General features: G+C 41.0%; 1 protein-coding gene across 1 annotated transcript in view; it reads left to right on the top strand.

The window, feature by feature from the left end:
• LOC105429716 (neurotrimin) overlaps positions 1-16352 on the top strand; it is a 329452-nt gene that overhangs the window by 8514 nt on the left and 304586 nt on the right. The gene's annotated exons all lie outside the window — the stretch shown is intronic.

Raw genomic sequence — 16352 nt, 5'->3', positions numbered from 1 at the left:
AAGCGCATCGTTATATCCGTCGCGTGCAACTGCATTTCCGCCTTTATACCTGTCTCGCAGTCCGCAATGGATAACGCTGGACCCGCCAGCGTTTGCGCGAGGTCAGCTCTGGGCTCTCGAAAGAAATTAATTATAAAGAAATCAGAGAGGGCATTTACTCGGGTGGATTAGATCTTAGAAGTCTAATAATTCTTTTATTATCGAATTTACATGCATACATTCGAAACGGTTGCTTTATATACCGCTACCGTTATTTTTAATAGACTTGAAAAGGAAAAAGTGAGTAGTTTAAAGCTGAACTTAAATGTATTCTCCTTTAATAAATCGATGATCAAATTTTTTTGAAAATCGATTATTCTTCCGCCTCTCGGAAATTTCTTGTTATGTGAAAATATCATTCCTGCCAGGAATCGAATCTGGATCATCCGAGCGATTGTCTTATCCTTCGACCACAGAGACGTGTAGTGATATTTATAACCAAATGAATTATACTTGTGTTAGTTCAATACACGTATCTATTTGAAATTATGTTGTAAGAGAATGTCGTTAGAAGATAATCGGTAATGATAGCGAGACCATAGTATAGATGGAGAAAAGGCGAACATTCGTTTGGTCTCAGTATTAATAGGTGGACACGCGAGTGTCTCTGTGTGTGCTGAAATCATTAAATCAGAGTCGTTACCTGTCTTGTAACTTCTCCGAAAATAAAAGTTACCACGCGAAACTTCGTTCCTTCGAAAGTTCTTCGTGAGCGAAGCATAATAGAGATTAGAAGAGGGAGGAGGGGGGAGGGGGCGAAACGGAGTTTCGCCTGTCGGATCGGTGGCACGGAGCGAGCTTTCTCTTTACGGCGATCATTTTTTTTTTACGCTCTACCCCGGTAATTACGAGTCCCATTACCGGGGGAAATATTGCCAAGTGTCGACTTTTCGAGCATGACCGGGAATTTAGTTTACGGCCATGTATAACAGCCGTCTTTTTCTTCAATTTAATTAAGACGACGTCGGTTTAGGCTCGCGCGCGTCCTCCGCGGGCACAATGGGCGTCCCCGAAATTGATGTCCGCGGGCGGCCAAGTACGCGAATATGCGGGAAATTGGATTTCAACGCCGACGCTTAATGTGTCGCGTGCATTCTATAATTAAAGCCGTGTAATTAATTCGAGCAGATATAATTGTTGTGTGCCGCGCGCGTACGCGCCGTTTCTCGGATCGGCAATAACGCGTCATCCGCGAATTTTACCGGATGAAATCTCGCGCTTGATTCGCGACTACGAGAAAATTAAACTCCCTCGTCTCTCATTAAATATTTCCCCCGAATTGAGACACCGCCGTGGCCGGGACACCGCGATCTAATAAAACGAGCACGACGCCGGCACTTATAGCGCGGAAATGAGGCGAACAGATATGACAGTATGAATAAATTATTAAGGGTGTATTTTTAGCTTCGTCGTTAATTGTATGTACGTTTAGCTTATGACTTTTTCCTCAAAATAGCAGATGTACTTGAAGGATTGCACGCTATCGGAGATGAGATCAGGAATCGTTTTGTATCGCGGTGATGATCCCGCTAAGACTCCAGAGCGTTCGCTAAGCGGTACCCCAGAGTACGGAAACTTTTCCACTTCCACGTGTCGACGAGCGACGCCGCTGCTTGTTTCACTCCATCGTGTCTTAAGACATACTTTAAAGTGATCCGCACTTTGATCCTCCGCCCTGCGCTCTATCATACTCAATACGCGGCTCGTCGAACTCGCCCCCTCCCTCGATCGGCCACGTTCTCGAGACACGAGTTTCATAAGCTCTTTTTTTTTCTTCGGCAAACAATCTTTCACGAAGTCCTTCCTTCTTCGTTCCCTCCTTCTCAACTCTTCATGAACAAAATGACACGGTATCGAAAGAGCACCTGTTGGCTGACAATAAAGGAAAATTACTGCGTTGATAGCGCAGTGGAATTATTAATTATAAGATAATTGGAAAGATTAAATGTGATAGTTTAAGATATCATTTATAGATATATATATAAAAAAAAAATAAATAATACACATGTAATAATTTAAAAAATTTATTTATGATATATATCTGTGTATGTGTGTGTAACACATATATATATAATTATTTAATATAAATATATATTGCAAATAAATTATATATATATACACATATATATATATATATATATTTATTTATTTATTTATTTATCTGAAGCAGATTTCATCAATTAAAAATTAAATAACAGTATTTTTATTCTCTTCATTGAGTAAAGTTAGTCATTATATTAGACAACGCTAATAAGTAAAGTTTATTTCATTTGTTAAAATTAATTTAAAATGTAAAATATTCGCATGATTGAGCGAACTGAATAGTTTTTATTTATGCGTGAATCATGTTGTTATCATAGCATGTAAGCGTTATATTATTGTGCTATTTGCGTAAAATTATTACGTTATCATTGACCTACAAAAATTCGAGTCGAGCACAAGTTGCTTCTTATCGCATTATCTATTGAAACATGTTCGCTATAAGTAGGGGAAAAATAACTAGGGAAAAAGAATTGTGACAAGTGTTAGAAGATCGTGACAAGTGTTAAGAAAGCATAGACCGATCGTTCGTATTTATTGAAATAAGTTGTTTGCTCGCTCTCTTTAGTCTCTTAGAAGTTTTATTTATTCCTTCGCTTGTTTTTCAAATACTTCTATACGATATTTATTACGATAAGAAATTTACATTTTTGACCAATTTGATAGAGAAATACAAATTACAAACTAAATTATTATATAAACATTATGTAATTAGGATAAGCTTAAAAATATTTTGCATTATTTATTCCAAGCAGATTCTTGTTTAATTTTATACCGTAAAATTTGATCTTTGTTCCAGATTTCAGAGTTTAATTTAACTTCAGAACTCAACTTCAGAATTTAACTCAGAATCGAGAGTTATAAGTGTATAAAAATCAAATTTTAGAAGAATTTTAGTAGAATTCCTTTTTAATGGAGGAAAAAGAAATGTTATTTTCTCATTATGTTATTATACACCGGGCATTTTGCTAAATAATTTTAAAACGTTGCATCATTTATAGTGCGCCGGAAGCGCATTTGCTTACGCGCCACTGTCGTCGCAAGAATTTGATGATCTTTTTTTTTCAGAGCACTGATACACATATCGCGTATCTCTGCGCCGCATATTTTTTTCTATATCGAAGAGCTTTTTTTCTGGCGACCTGTCGCACACCGCACACGGGTTGGCCGTCGCGTTAAGTTCCCCGCATATTTATTCGCGGACCTTTTTATATCGAGCAGCCCGCGTGCAGCTCTCACGCTTCCCACGGCGCGGTTAATGAAAAACTAACATTCCGCGGGAATAAGGTGATACGGAATAACCGTGCTAAAAGCTTGTCTTTCGCCCTGTACGGAGGGAGGGGGAGGAGAGAGAGAGAGAGAGAGAGAGAGAGAGAGAGAGAGAGAGAGAACGGTGCGTTTATGCATCGACGCTAATCTCGTCGTATGCGAGAGACGTTGCAGCGAGATATCTACACGGTCGTATTCTTTTTAGAATTTACGCGTCCGCGCGTACGTGAGCGAATACTTGTGAGAAGTCCCCGGGGTTTTGCGTCCCGTCCTTTTCCTTCCCTTACCTCGCCCGTCACTCCCGTAATAATTATTATCTCAGTGGGAAAGGTATACGGGCGCCGCCTGTAACGTTGACATTGCAATTAAACGTATATTATCGCTGTAAATAGGACGAGCGCGCCCGTTTTTGTAATTTATGACGGTTGCCGGCTTGTCCTCTTCTCCGCGGGGGATCTTTAAGGGATAAACGATGTCGTGCGATAAAAACACGACTCGACGTCGTAATTAGACGACGTCCGTAGTGAACGAACAGGTTTGATGAACAGGATTGTCCCCGAAGAATCTACCTCAGAGAGGGAGAGGGGAGGAATTTTTACGAGCTACAAAAAAGGACGCCCCAACGCGAAATGTCTGACGGAGTGTCTTCTCATTGTAGATATAATCATCACCGAACACGCGTTCCCAAAGAACTGTGGGGGGATTTACTGGTATTATTCGCAACCCCTCCCCTCGAGCGCATTAATATATTGTCGCTGACGATTTCCACAAACGCGTTCGGAAAAACGGAATGACTAAACGATAATTTGTTTGTAACGTTAATTGGCCAGCGCTTCACCCCCAGTTACGCTTTACACTCCGAGACGAACATGGAAAGGTATGAGGTATTAAAGCGATTTTGAAAAGTGTATAAAACGCTCTGTGAAAAAAAAGATTGCTATACTTGAACGCAGGAACGATTTTTTTAATCTCTTTTATTATTACAATTTTTTTCTCCCAGTTTTACGTAACTAGTTTTAATTAAGTTCATCTCGCGATATCTACGTTAGGAGTTAAAAAGAATTGAAGAACCTATTAAAATTTAGTTGACTTTAATTAATGTTTCGACGGCAACGATAGCCGACAGTAAGTAACAGAAATAGCGATGCATTATCAATATTTGTCGTGATTGTTGTAAAAGTTGTTTAGTTTATATCCGTTTTTACGAACACAGAAGAGAGTCTGCTCCGTCCGACATGAATACTCGGCGAAGCTAAAATAAAAAGTTAATACATTGTCTGCCCGCGTTACTTTGTCATGTGGAAGCTTTTGATATCGCAGCAGCGGTAATCGAGGAACATCGAACACCTGGTTCTCACTTTCACCCCGCTTGATGACGGGGTTAAGCCGCGAATAAGCGAATGTAAAGCTGAATTCTCCAACAGTGCCGTAATAACGCTCGCGCGATTTTGCCGTTGCGCTAAATAAAGCATCACACATAAAAGTGTCACGTGCTTTATTAATAAGTAATGCCGAGCAGATAATACCGGGTCACATATCAACCCTAGATGTTCGCCGTGGGGCTCAACAGACGTTATGTTTTTTTTATTTCGTTACAATTCCGGCACGGAATGAGATATTTATTTTTCAGAATGGCCAATTTTACGGCCGCGCTTTTCATCAATGTTTAATTATTATTTTTCCTTCGAAATATTCCCGAAGTCTTGAGGAAAATATTAACGCCAGGTTTGTTTGATTAATTAAAAAAAAAGTCGAGGGGCCGGAGGCGGTTTAACGTGGCGAAGTCTATTAGACCCCGGTGTGCGCTTTGATTGTATCACGGGATATGGATATCTAGAATTAACAAAGGGTTCTCTTTGGTTTGGGGGGCCCTTTGGCTTTGTACTCTGCAGGATCGTAATACCGGGGCATCGTGAATTAATCTTCACGATTGCACTCTATTGTCTTATCTGCACAGAACGATGTCGAATGCGAAACGTTGATTTCGATCTTTCCCCAGCTCGACTATATACATCGAACTAAGATCGGCGTTGCTTCCGGAAAATTGCCAATATCGTCGGAATAAGAAACACATTTTTCTTACCAATATTTACATGATTTTTGGACAAATACGAAATCCCAATTTCCCTCGCACAAGATCTATTGCGATGCTCGCGTGAAATTATTTATTGTATATTATATATGAATAATTCTGAGAATATTGGTGCATACCTTTATCAACAATATATATGTAATAAATATATAAGATTTTTAGCAAAATATCTCTCTTATTAAAAATATCGAAAAATTTAAACAAAACTTGAAACTTATAGCATTATTATTTATAAACAAATTTTTATCCTTCTATCTCTATTCCTGTAATTTTTGCGCCAAATTTTTAGTCGATATCAGTCTCTTTTCACGTTTATAGTACTTCCGAAACTATAATGATCAAATTTTCTTAAGAATATTAGATTTTAGAAAACAGCTTTAACATGTTAGGATGGCCTTGCGAATACGAAAAACAACTTCGAAGACGTTGCGAATGAAAGCCAATCTCCCTGTATCTGCATGTGTGTACCTTTGTGTGTGCGCGCGCGCGCGCGCGCGCGCGCGCGCGCGTGTGTGTGTGTGTGTGTGTGTGTGTGTTCACATACGAGATTACTCCGGCATTAATGCGTGCGCATACATTGTGCGCGGTACATCTCTATTCTCCATAGAGATACTCTTTGATCGGACTGCTTGGCTGCGACGAGGAAGATGAGGGACTGATTACGACCGCGCTATGCGAATGGCGGATGAGCGAAAAGGAGCAGGGACTCGGGGGGGACGGAGACTTTGAGTTACCATTACAAAAGAGCAGCGGAAAACAATTGTATACCGACTTGTGCTCGTGTGTGAGTGGGGAATCGAAAACCTGAACGGCGAACGGTTGCTTCGCGTGCGAACGATCTTCGTGAGAATTTAGCGAGAGACGTAGGGAGCTGGTTTTCCCGTCGAAATACAGTACACCAAAATAATTGAACAACAAATTTTGAAACGAAGCGAATTTGATAAACTCGACTTGCTAAGGGCTCGAAATATATCGAGCGCGATTTGACGTGCGCGTGACGTAATCGTATTTTATATGTAAAAAAAATCCAATATTTATTTGAACGTACCGACGTTTACGACGTTCTTGTAAAAAAATTATGTAAATGTATCACGAGCGGGAATGTCAGAAAGAAAGGACGTAAAATGCAAAATTTGCGTGAAATGCATTTTATGTAGCGTACAATTAAAAATGCCGATTAGTCAACTGTTTAATCGTCTGTAAGAAGTCGCTGTCGTTGTAGTGCGAGCATGACGTCGAAATGACTCCTTTTTGCATTCTAATAGAACGAGAACCTTCGTGTCGCTAAAGGGATTACTCGTTAGAAAAAGAAAAAAAAAATGACGAAAAAATGAAACGATTCGTATGTGTGTATGTGTGCGCGCGCGCGTGTGTGTGTGTGTGTGTGTGTGTGTAATGAAGTCGTTCGTCGTTACATTCGCGCTAAGTGATGTACCGTTAAGGTAACATTATGGCGAAACACTGGAGGATGCTAATGCCTCCCGGTAAAGATCGTAGATGCCAGCGGCACGCACTCGTAACCATGTATGCGTGAAAGGGGTCCTTCTGTATATCCTGCAGGAGCGGAATCAGGAACGGTACAGTCGCGGCCAACAGTGAGAAGGAAGATACGTCGGTGTGACATGTAAATTTTATTAACATGTTAAATTGTATCTCGATTGCGAGGGTGTTGCGCAAAATGTGTATCTCAACGCTGAATTAATAACAGATCGCGCAGGATCCAAAAAATCGAAGGAGCAAGATGCACTCAGGCGTGTGCAACAAGATTTTTTTCATGTGCATTATTTTCGATTGAATTTATAAAGTTAAACTGTCGTGAACTTTCGCGATACCAGATTTATTACTTTGTAAACTTACGTGATTTCAAGATATTACGCAAGTTTTAACCACAGTACACGGATACATTCCATTATTCTCGTAAACTTGTTACGCTTGCTCATGCGAAGTTTGCAAATTTTACATGTTCCATTCTTCGGGAGGGGTGGGGGGGGGGCGGCGCTAAAATCGCGCTCCCGAAAGAGATCCCGCGTATAATCGCGCTTATCGCTTGAATAATGCGACCGCGAAATTTCCATCGAGGACTGTACGATGTATGATTCTCCACGGGACTGCCTGTGCGCGACAGCTGAACTCTGCCTCGGTCACGGCTCGCTCCATTTCAAACTCTTTTTGACCCCCCCCCCCCCGTTGCGAGTTCTCCTCCTGGAAAAGCCCGAAGCACGCGGCGTGCTCAAACGAATGGGCTCTCCCACGGGAGCATAGTTTATTGCGTCCAAATCGCGCGCGAGTGTTTTGTGATTTAAACAAACGGCACGTGTGCTCGAGACCGATGAATGAACCGGAGGAGCCTCACCTGACACTGCCGAATTTTTAGGGATGAAGAGGAAGGGGAGAGGGATATTTAATGCGGGCAAAGTGTGAGGTAAAATCCCTGGATTACTACTTCCTCCGAGGATCCATAATCCTCTTTTTGGGTCTCGCCGTGAAATAACGGATGGCGTGGAAGATGGGGTGGAAGGATAACCTTCTGCCTGTTTTGCACGAAAATATATATCGGGAAATATTTAACGTTGATTCTTAATTCATGCAATTCGATGGCGGCGGCGGCGGCGGCGACGGCGGCGGCGGCGGCGGCGGCGGCGGCGGCGGCGAGGATCGAATCGTATATTTGCCTATGTACGCTTCTAACGCTTTAAAACGTGTGCGCTTGTGATATATCGTGTATCCGATACATAAATGTGTAAAACTCGACTCGGTGCTATACCTTCCAATAATCGGACTTTCTGCCGTGAAATGCGCGTGCAGCCGATCGCACCCTGTTGCTTTTAACGGATTAAATGGAATACACGGTATATCCGGTATATCTTCACTATATCAAATTTGGATGACAGACTCTTTGACAAGAGTTTGGAATCGAATTATATATTAATTATAATTTCGAAATACACGTCATTACGGAAATGTTTAACATTAAAAATTACGCCAGTCCTCGCCGTTTAGCTGAATGTCCGAAAATTTGAAAGTAATAATTAAGCTATTCGTAATTGCAGTGACAAAAGTTGCTACGTGACAAAACTGTTGTGCACCATTAATATAAAATTTAATAATTTGAATGTATTTTTTTTTATTGAATGTTTCTTTACATTTTCTTACGTGTATATTTTCGCGTATAAAATTTCCAATTTTTTTGTTTACGAGGTTCTTATAGAATATTTTTCTTAACGGTGTATATCATCGTTTGTCAATCTGTAGTTCAGGAAAATACTAATTAAAAAATTGAGAAAACCGAGAATCCACGATAAGAATGCGCCAATATACTTTTAGCAATTTATTAATAATAAAAATTCACGAAACATCTGAAATCGAAATGTTTGGTGCATTTTTATATTAATAAATTGCTAAATTTGTATATTAGCGCACTTCTTCTTACCGCGCGGATTTTCACTCGCCCTGATTTTTTTTAATTTGCGCTTACATCGAGAATCATTCTTAGGCGCTAACGGGAAAATACTATTATGGATACAATTACGCGCTAATACCGGTGTTAATGAATGCGAATGGCAGCGGTCGATGCTGCGCCGACGCGTCACTACAGGACCAAAACCTAATCACGCACGTTCACGGAATTACATTCGGCTTACGGACAACTGCGTTAAATGGAAATTGCAGGCTACCGAAACTAGCAATCGCGATTGGGCCATTGTTTCGATTGCGTGCAGGCATTTTGGGTAACTGCGCTCGCTCGTGAGAGGAGTCCGTCCGATGCGTCATGAGTTGCCGTTATGGTCGCGGTATATCTGGACCGTAGCGAAATAGTTTTTTTGCGTCTGTCGATTATGCTATTTAGATATCGTTCACCGATACCGTCGTCCCTGTCACTCCATTCCGATCGAACGAGCTCTCGCGACGGCGGGCGAAAGTAAGGCATCATCGAGGCCGCGCAACCGCGCGCGATATTTTTACCGTGCCGGACAGCGGTTCGTTAACATCGCCCGTTCGTTTCGACGGATGTTTAGATTTACGAGCGGGCGCCCCGCGTTCGCGAATCGTTCATAAATCATGAAAATGAAATCGGTCGAATCTATCTTTCGGACGTCTCGCCGACATGTATTCCGCATGTATCAACGTTGCAATGCAGTCGGTGATCTTTGAACTCGGTCACTTGTTACAGCTCGCCATGTCGCTCGCAACGAAATTTACGATGTATTATTAATTATCATTAATGTTTTTCACAATTATAATCGGAACGTACGTGTCGCTCGGTACTTTCCGACGTTGCTTCATTATGAATGAGATAAAGAGAATTTGTAAACTTCGTTTAATATTAATTCGATATCTCGGGGGCTTTTAAGTTAATGGTGTAATTTAACGGTTAAATGCAACAAAAATTCTTTGCGTAATTATTAAACGTCAAGTCAAGATAAAAGGAATGGAAATGCACACATTTACTTCCCATTGAAAGGAAGGCATTGATGAAATCATTCGATTTGCCTTCAGCGTGAAATTAATTCTCATATTGGGACGTCGACATATGGCGGAGCTCGCAAAGACCGTTGAGCAGATTCTGGCATCGGTTAGGTTCGTTGACAAATTGTCCATTGTATCGTTCTGCGGTGCACGACGATTGGAAGCCTGCGTGTTAGTCGCGTTTACACGCGAAATTCCGGATGCGACTATCTCGTCGAAAACACAAAAGCGCGATGTTGCCAACAGAATTGCACCAGAGTGGGTTTAAAGAGGGTGGGCCGTCGATACAGGATGCCGCGAACGGATAGCTCAATAATCAGCTTCTGATTGTAATTCCATAGATTTACTTTGATCACGACGTATGTGAAAATTAATAATGTCGTTTTCATTTCTGAAAGCATACTTGCAGAAACGAAACGAGGAACGGTTAAAAATTCTCTCACTCGATGTATTTACCTATATATATATATATATATATATATATATATATATATATATATATAAAATATTTATACATGTTCGTTTAATGTGATTGCCGCTAAAAAATTTTGTCAATATTCATCCATGATTAACGATAATATATGCCATCGTTGGCTGCGCGGTGATGAATAATGAACTTTAATCTCCCGCGCTTTTGTTTGTACATTAATGTCAGCGATGTTGTAGCTTTCAATGACTATAAATAATTTTGATAAAGATACAGTTGATGTGTGACAGCTTCGTCACAGCAAATTTTTCTGAACCGCATTGTGAAACTCAATTTGATTTAATTTCGTCGAAAAACATAGAATAAATTGTCAAAATTCTAACAAAATGCTGTTATTTTTAAGAAATTTGAAATGTTTTTTTTTATTTTACCTATTTTATCTACGAACAAATGATACGAACAAATGTATTCACTTACAAGTACGATCAATATTCTTTTATTTTTATAATTTTCACATTATATTGCGACAAATTTAGTTTGGTATTTATGTCTGTTTTAAAAAATAACATCTATATTTATTAAAAATATACTTTTAAGATGTATATTTTACAAAAAAACATATAAAAAACATATAAAAAACAATATCTCTACTTTGTAGGTCAATACGGTATCACCGTCGTCTTTCTGTCTCCGAGAAGATCGTGTACAAGTCTCCGTTTACGGATGAAAATTAGGTAATTTTTCCTTCAAAGCTCTGCTTTTATCTTAATTAAACGTCATTACGCGAGCGTAACTACTGAACCGCCGGTGGTCCCGCGAGTGTCGCGCTGCTTTTTTTCCTTCTCGCGCTCTGAAGTCATATTACCGTTTCGTTGGTCTCGACGAGGAGAGAGGTTGCACTGGAAACTTCGTGTATACCGTGGCAGCAGCCGTTACAGCTTTAATGCTGCACTATGTCGCATTCTTTTTACCGTAAAATTAGTTATGTGACGCTCATATACGTATGTTAATCGCGTAGCGCATTACTGGACACCCGACAGTCACAATGTCGGCTAAATTACGTGACAAATTTTTCATCGGGTAGAAAAATATTATTTTCACTGTAGCGAATTTCAAATTATCCCACATTATCCCACGCTCGATCGATATTATTCAATTCCGAATGGGGAGTTATTCGCGGAGCGCCGCACGACGGAGACAGGGAACCCCAGGAACGGGGTTTCTTTGAAGAATCATTTTAATTTCACCGACGCGTACACGTTGTCTCGCGGTGGAAAAAGCGCTCCGTTGCGGGATCTGGAATTGAAATTTACACCGTTATGAATCATCGCCGGGGAAAATGTATGACTCACTCGGCGCGATAATATACCGCCATCGTATTAGACACGAAAGGCGAACTTCAAAAGGTCTCTCCCCGTACGGACTCCCCGAAGTGCCTAATACTCGTAGATATATATCTCGGAGTCTTCGCGATCGCTGACCTTTCGTAAATTTTGTCCTCGATTACGGCGGGGAGGGCCTATTCTCCTTGGAAAATAAGTGCCATCGTTCCTTTTTTATAGTTGCGTCCGAGGAACCCGCTGTAAATAACGCAGCGGTCCCGGGCCGGATTGCGTTTGCGTTCGACGAAAATTTCCACGAACGAAATGGCGACGATTTGTCATATCGGATCCGGCCGCTGCGTGGTGGAAGAAATCAGAGATCGAACTTGATAATTCCTCTCTCCCTCCCCCCCCCCGTTCCCCGTCTGTCGTCGTCTCTTTCCTTCCTTCGTCGTCCCTCGGCAGCTGCATGGATGATGTAAGAAGCTCGCTTCTCTTTGGCTTTAACGACTGTTTTCCGACTCTGGCGATCCAACTTTCGGCATCACTTTCCGCTGTCCCTCGCAGAGCACTACTCTTTCGTCGACAGAGTCGAGCGAAATGCCTTTTTCTTAATGATTTACGGATTCGAATAACGACATATTGATGTCGTCGAGTAGAAACAAAATATGGGCATATAATCATTGTGTGTTTTCTCTATTAAAATTTTTATATTTTGTATTCAGAGAAAACTTTTTCTGAAAGTTTATTATTTATACAGATATATAATGTCGCAAGTTTTTTTTTTATTATTGACGGTAAAAATTTTAATAATCAAGCTGTCTCTCTCTCTCTCTCTCTCTCTCTCTATTTTTATTTCAGAAGGAATATATGTTTGGGAATATTCGACAGAATTACAAATATGCCATGGAAATATAATTTATTTACTATTATTTTATAAAAAGTTAATATTGCTTTTATCAGTTGAAGATTTTCTTCGTTTTTATTGATGTAGTCTGTTTAGAATATTGTGTTCGAAATTACAATATAATATTAATACTTCTTACAGAAATTCTTTATAGAGAGAAAAGTAAGATAAGAGAATAAGAGAAATATAATAACTATCAGATACAATTATAACTCAGTAATATCCTTAAAATCTCAATTTCTTTTTTGAAAAGTCCATTCGAATATTCTTTCTTGATCCTTTTCGTCAAAGAAAAAGAAGCAAGAATAACGTATTTTAAATTAAATTCGCTTTTTATTTCAGTGTCACAATTGTATACATTTTTAATTCTAATAAAGAAGTGAGTTAACATTGTTGTTTGAAGCTCAAAATGCGGAATGCAGTTTAGACCCTAATTCGATCGTTTTGCATCCTAAGCTAATCAAGCACATATCGCACAGATCGTACACACAATTACAAGAATCTTAGATATTTTCGGCCTATGTGCCGAACTCACCCCTATTTATTCCCATCATACATCCATCACGCGCTTACGATATCGTATCGACATACATCGCCGATTATGCTAACGGGCAGAGACTGTTCGCGGCGTATGGAGCGTGCTTTCGCGCTTTATCTTCCATTAATCATCTCGTCTCTCTGCCGCGTAACGCACTCGCGCGCACCCTCCCCCCCCCCCGCGATCGTACTCGCCCCCCATTAAATTCGGCGTGGTTCTAAGTGTGCCGGCCGTTGAAACAGGCGTGCCGCGAGATATCGGCGGATATCGAAACACGTAACGTAACACGCGCATCGCTGGATTCCCGGCTGTCGGAGAAAACGAGGGATATCTCTCTCTCTCTCTCTCTCTCTCTCTCTCTCTCTCTCTCTCTCTGTCGTGTTTCGGGCAAATCGCGCGCGAGTGCATGCACACACGCGCGTACATTCGTACGCTTATACATACGCGTGACGCGGTCGATGCGAAACGTTACTGCGGTCTCGCGCGCGCGGAGCGGTGCGCGGCACTGCGGTGCGTCCGCTGCGATATATCGGATATCCGGCCGCTAACGTTCAATAGATTTGCAGGCGCTGCGGCGCTGTAAAGTGTCCGCCGCTAATTAAACGTCGCCACGCCGCTCTCTGCTTGGCCCCGCCAACGCATACATATTTGCGCCGATGCGCCACGCCGATACTACGATACTAAAGTTTTTTTTTTTCAATGGCAGCCAGAAATGCTGCTTGCTATTCATCCGCTCTTGTTTTCGATTGTACGATAATGAGCATGCGCGAATGATCGCCGCGTATAAGCTTATTTATAGTCCGTCCGTATTTAAATCCGCGCGAATAAATCGCGTTTTTTCGCGAGAGAAAAGAGAGAAAGACGGGATGTATTTTGCCTCCACTTTTGTAAACGGCAACATCACAACTGCTGGAAAAGCGTCTGGCCGTTTACATCCCGTTTTCCTCGCGAACTTCCGACGCGTTTGATCGCGTTATCTTTAAAGCATTCGACATTAACTACGATTAGCCTGCAATTTCCTTTGTTGTTGCAGCGCGCTTTCATAAGCACGCATGCAGTACAATTGGTTTCTCATTCCTATAAGTGCTCCCCTCGTGATAAGCGCGAACGAAGGGGAAAGCCCAGGCGAACGGGGCAAGGGCTTAGGGGCGACTTTTCCCCTAGATCAAAGAACCGGAACGGTAATTCGGCGGGCGGTCGAGTTAAATGCAGTTTTCGTTTCGATTCTCCGCCGATACACTCGTGCACAACGAAGGACTAAGAAAACGATCGCGTACGGAGATCCGGGGAAAAGGAAGGTGGTGTGGTGTAGGTGGAGAAAAGCAGACGCTTACGCCGAAATCCAAAGCGATCGTTGCAATAACCGAAACAATAGTGCTTACGAACACGCCAACTTCGTGCGACCTACAACTTCCTCTTTCTCGCTCTTTCTCTTCTGCCCCTCTCTCTCTCTCTCTCTCTCTCTCTCTCTCTCTCTCTCTCCTCCCGTTCGTTCGGCCCGGCTTTCTTATCTGTACCAAGGTACCAGAGTTATTTAAACTCTCGTATCTCTGCCAGTCCACCCCCTCGCAATTCCGCCCATCTCCTTCCGCCCTCTCGGTGTTCCGAGTCGTTTCTGTGAGCGAACAAGCGGCGGTTAGAGCACGACACTCGTTAGTCGTGAACGTCGGTTCCTACCCTCTTGCCCAGGCGACGGCTAATGATTATGGTTGACCGCGCTAAGTCGCGACTGTCTGTAATACTGCAGAAAAGAAAGGAAGAAGAAGAAGAAGGGGAGGGAGAGAGAGAGAGAGAGAGAGAGGGGTATCATTTTAAAAAATCCTAATTTAGCCTGAGGCAACTATGTCATCTCGGTGAACAATGAACTAGTGTTATGAGAAAAATTTGAAGCCGTTCGTTGTTCGTGCTGGAAGATAAAAAGAGCACAATATCCGTTTTTATTATTTTTTATAATTTGTCGTGAGAGTCTCGTGAATGTCTTGAGTTACGGTGCGTTAATTTTATTTTTTATCTATCTTGTCACTTGTTTATTTCTCATAAATTTTTGTGATGAATTTTGTGTGCAATTTCATTTGATCGCTTGTGAATCTTTTAACGGTCCCTTTATTTTATTAATATAAATTATTTTATTAATTGTATTATTTACATACATAATATTAATTGCATACATTGAAATAAATCTAAAGTTAAAAATATCTACAAAATATGCTTATCAATTTACAAATATTTTATTAAAATTTGCTTGTTTAATGTGTATAACTGTTTCACTTTTTAAGAAAAAGTTAAAAAAGTGATATTAAGTACATGTTCAATTATGTCACAATTAATATTAATATTAAAAGTAATATTAATTTTCTAAACTAACATTAATTATCTAAATAATAAATAATAAATAATTCGCTTGTCAAATGAAACATGAAATAAGGAAATGAAATAAGGAAAGGAGCTATTTATCAAAGAATCTAATGTTCAATTTTTAGCTGAAATAAAAGAGAAATTTTACTGTTTTGAGGATATGAATTACATATGGAAATAACTTTTATTACGACAGATCTCGTGCCGAATCACCGAAGGGATTACCCGAGTCTATTGAGTTCACACAAAGTTCAAACGTTATCGCGTTTGTTAATGCGTCGTATTCTACCGTGTCGTTGGTGCCTCGGTATATACGTGTATAATACGCCGCTTTACGACGTGTTTATTAGAGTGGCTTGTGGAGCGTGGCACCACACCAGCTTGTCCTGCATAAGCTGACAATTGCCGTGGCGGCAGGTGACAACCGGTCATCGCGCGGCTCTACCGGCGACGAGAACGTGGCGTGCCGTTGCGCTTCGTCCAGCGTACACATCCAACATCCAGCAATCCTCCTCCAGCCCCGAAAGCGCGCGTATCCGTATATGACGAAATTTATGGCGTTATCCGTCACGCGCAGCGGCGCGCTCGGCCCGAACGCGCTCGCTAATTTTGAATCCGATTCTCGAATTAGCGCGCCCTCCCCGTCATCGAAGATAATTCAGCCGTCGAAGGAATTTCGTTCGAAATTGCGAGATTTTGCACACCGCAAGATATTTAGGGTAATGCACGGGGGGAATATTTCGTACACACCGAATTTCACATTCGCGATTATATTCGTAGTATAATAGAGGCAGATGTAGAAAGCTTCGGAGATTTTATATTACTGTCAGCAACGGGGGAGAGATCTTTTATATATATATATATATATATATATATATATATATATATATATATAT

This window comes from Pogonomyrmex barbatus, unplaced genomic scaffold (genome assembly GCF_055798465.1).
Source record: "Pogonomyrmex barbatus isolate J1 unplaced genomic scaffold, ASM5579846v1 scaffold10, whole genome shotgun sequence".
Lineage (NCBI taxonomy): Eukaryota > Metazoa > Arthropoda > Insecta > Hymenoptera > Formicidae > Pogonomyrmex > Pogonomyrmex barbatus.
The sequence above is the reverse complement of the archived record's forward strand: the minus strand, read 5'-3'. Positions and strand labels throughout refer to the sequence as shown.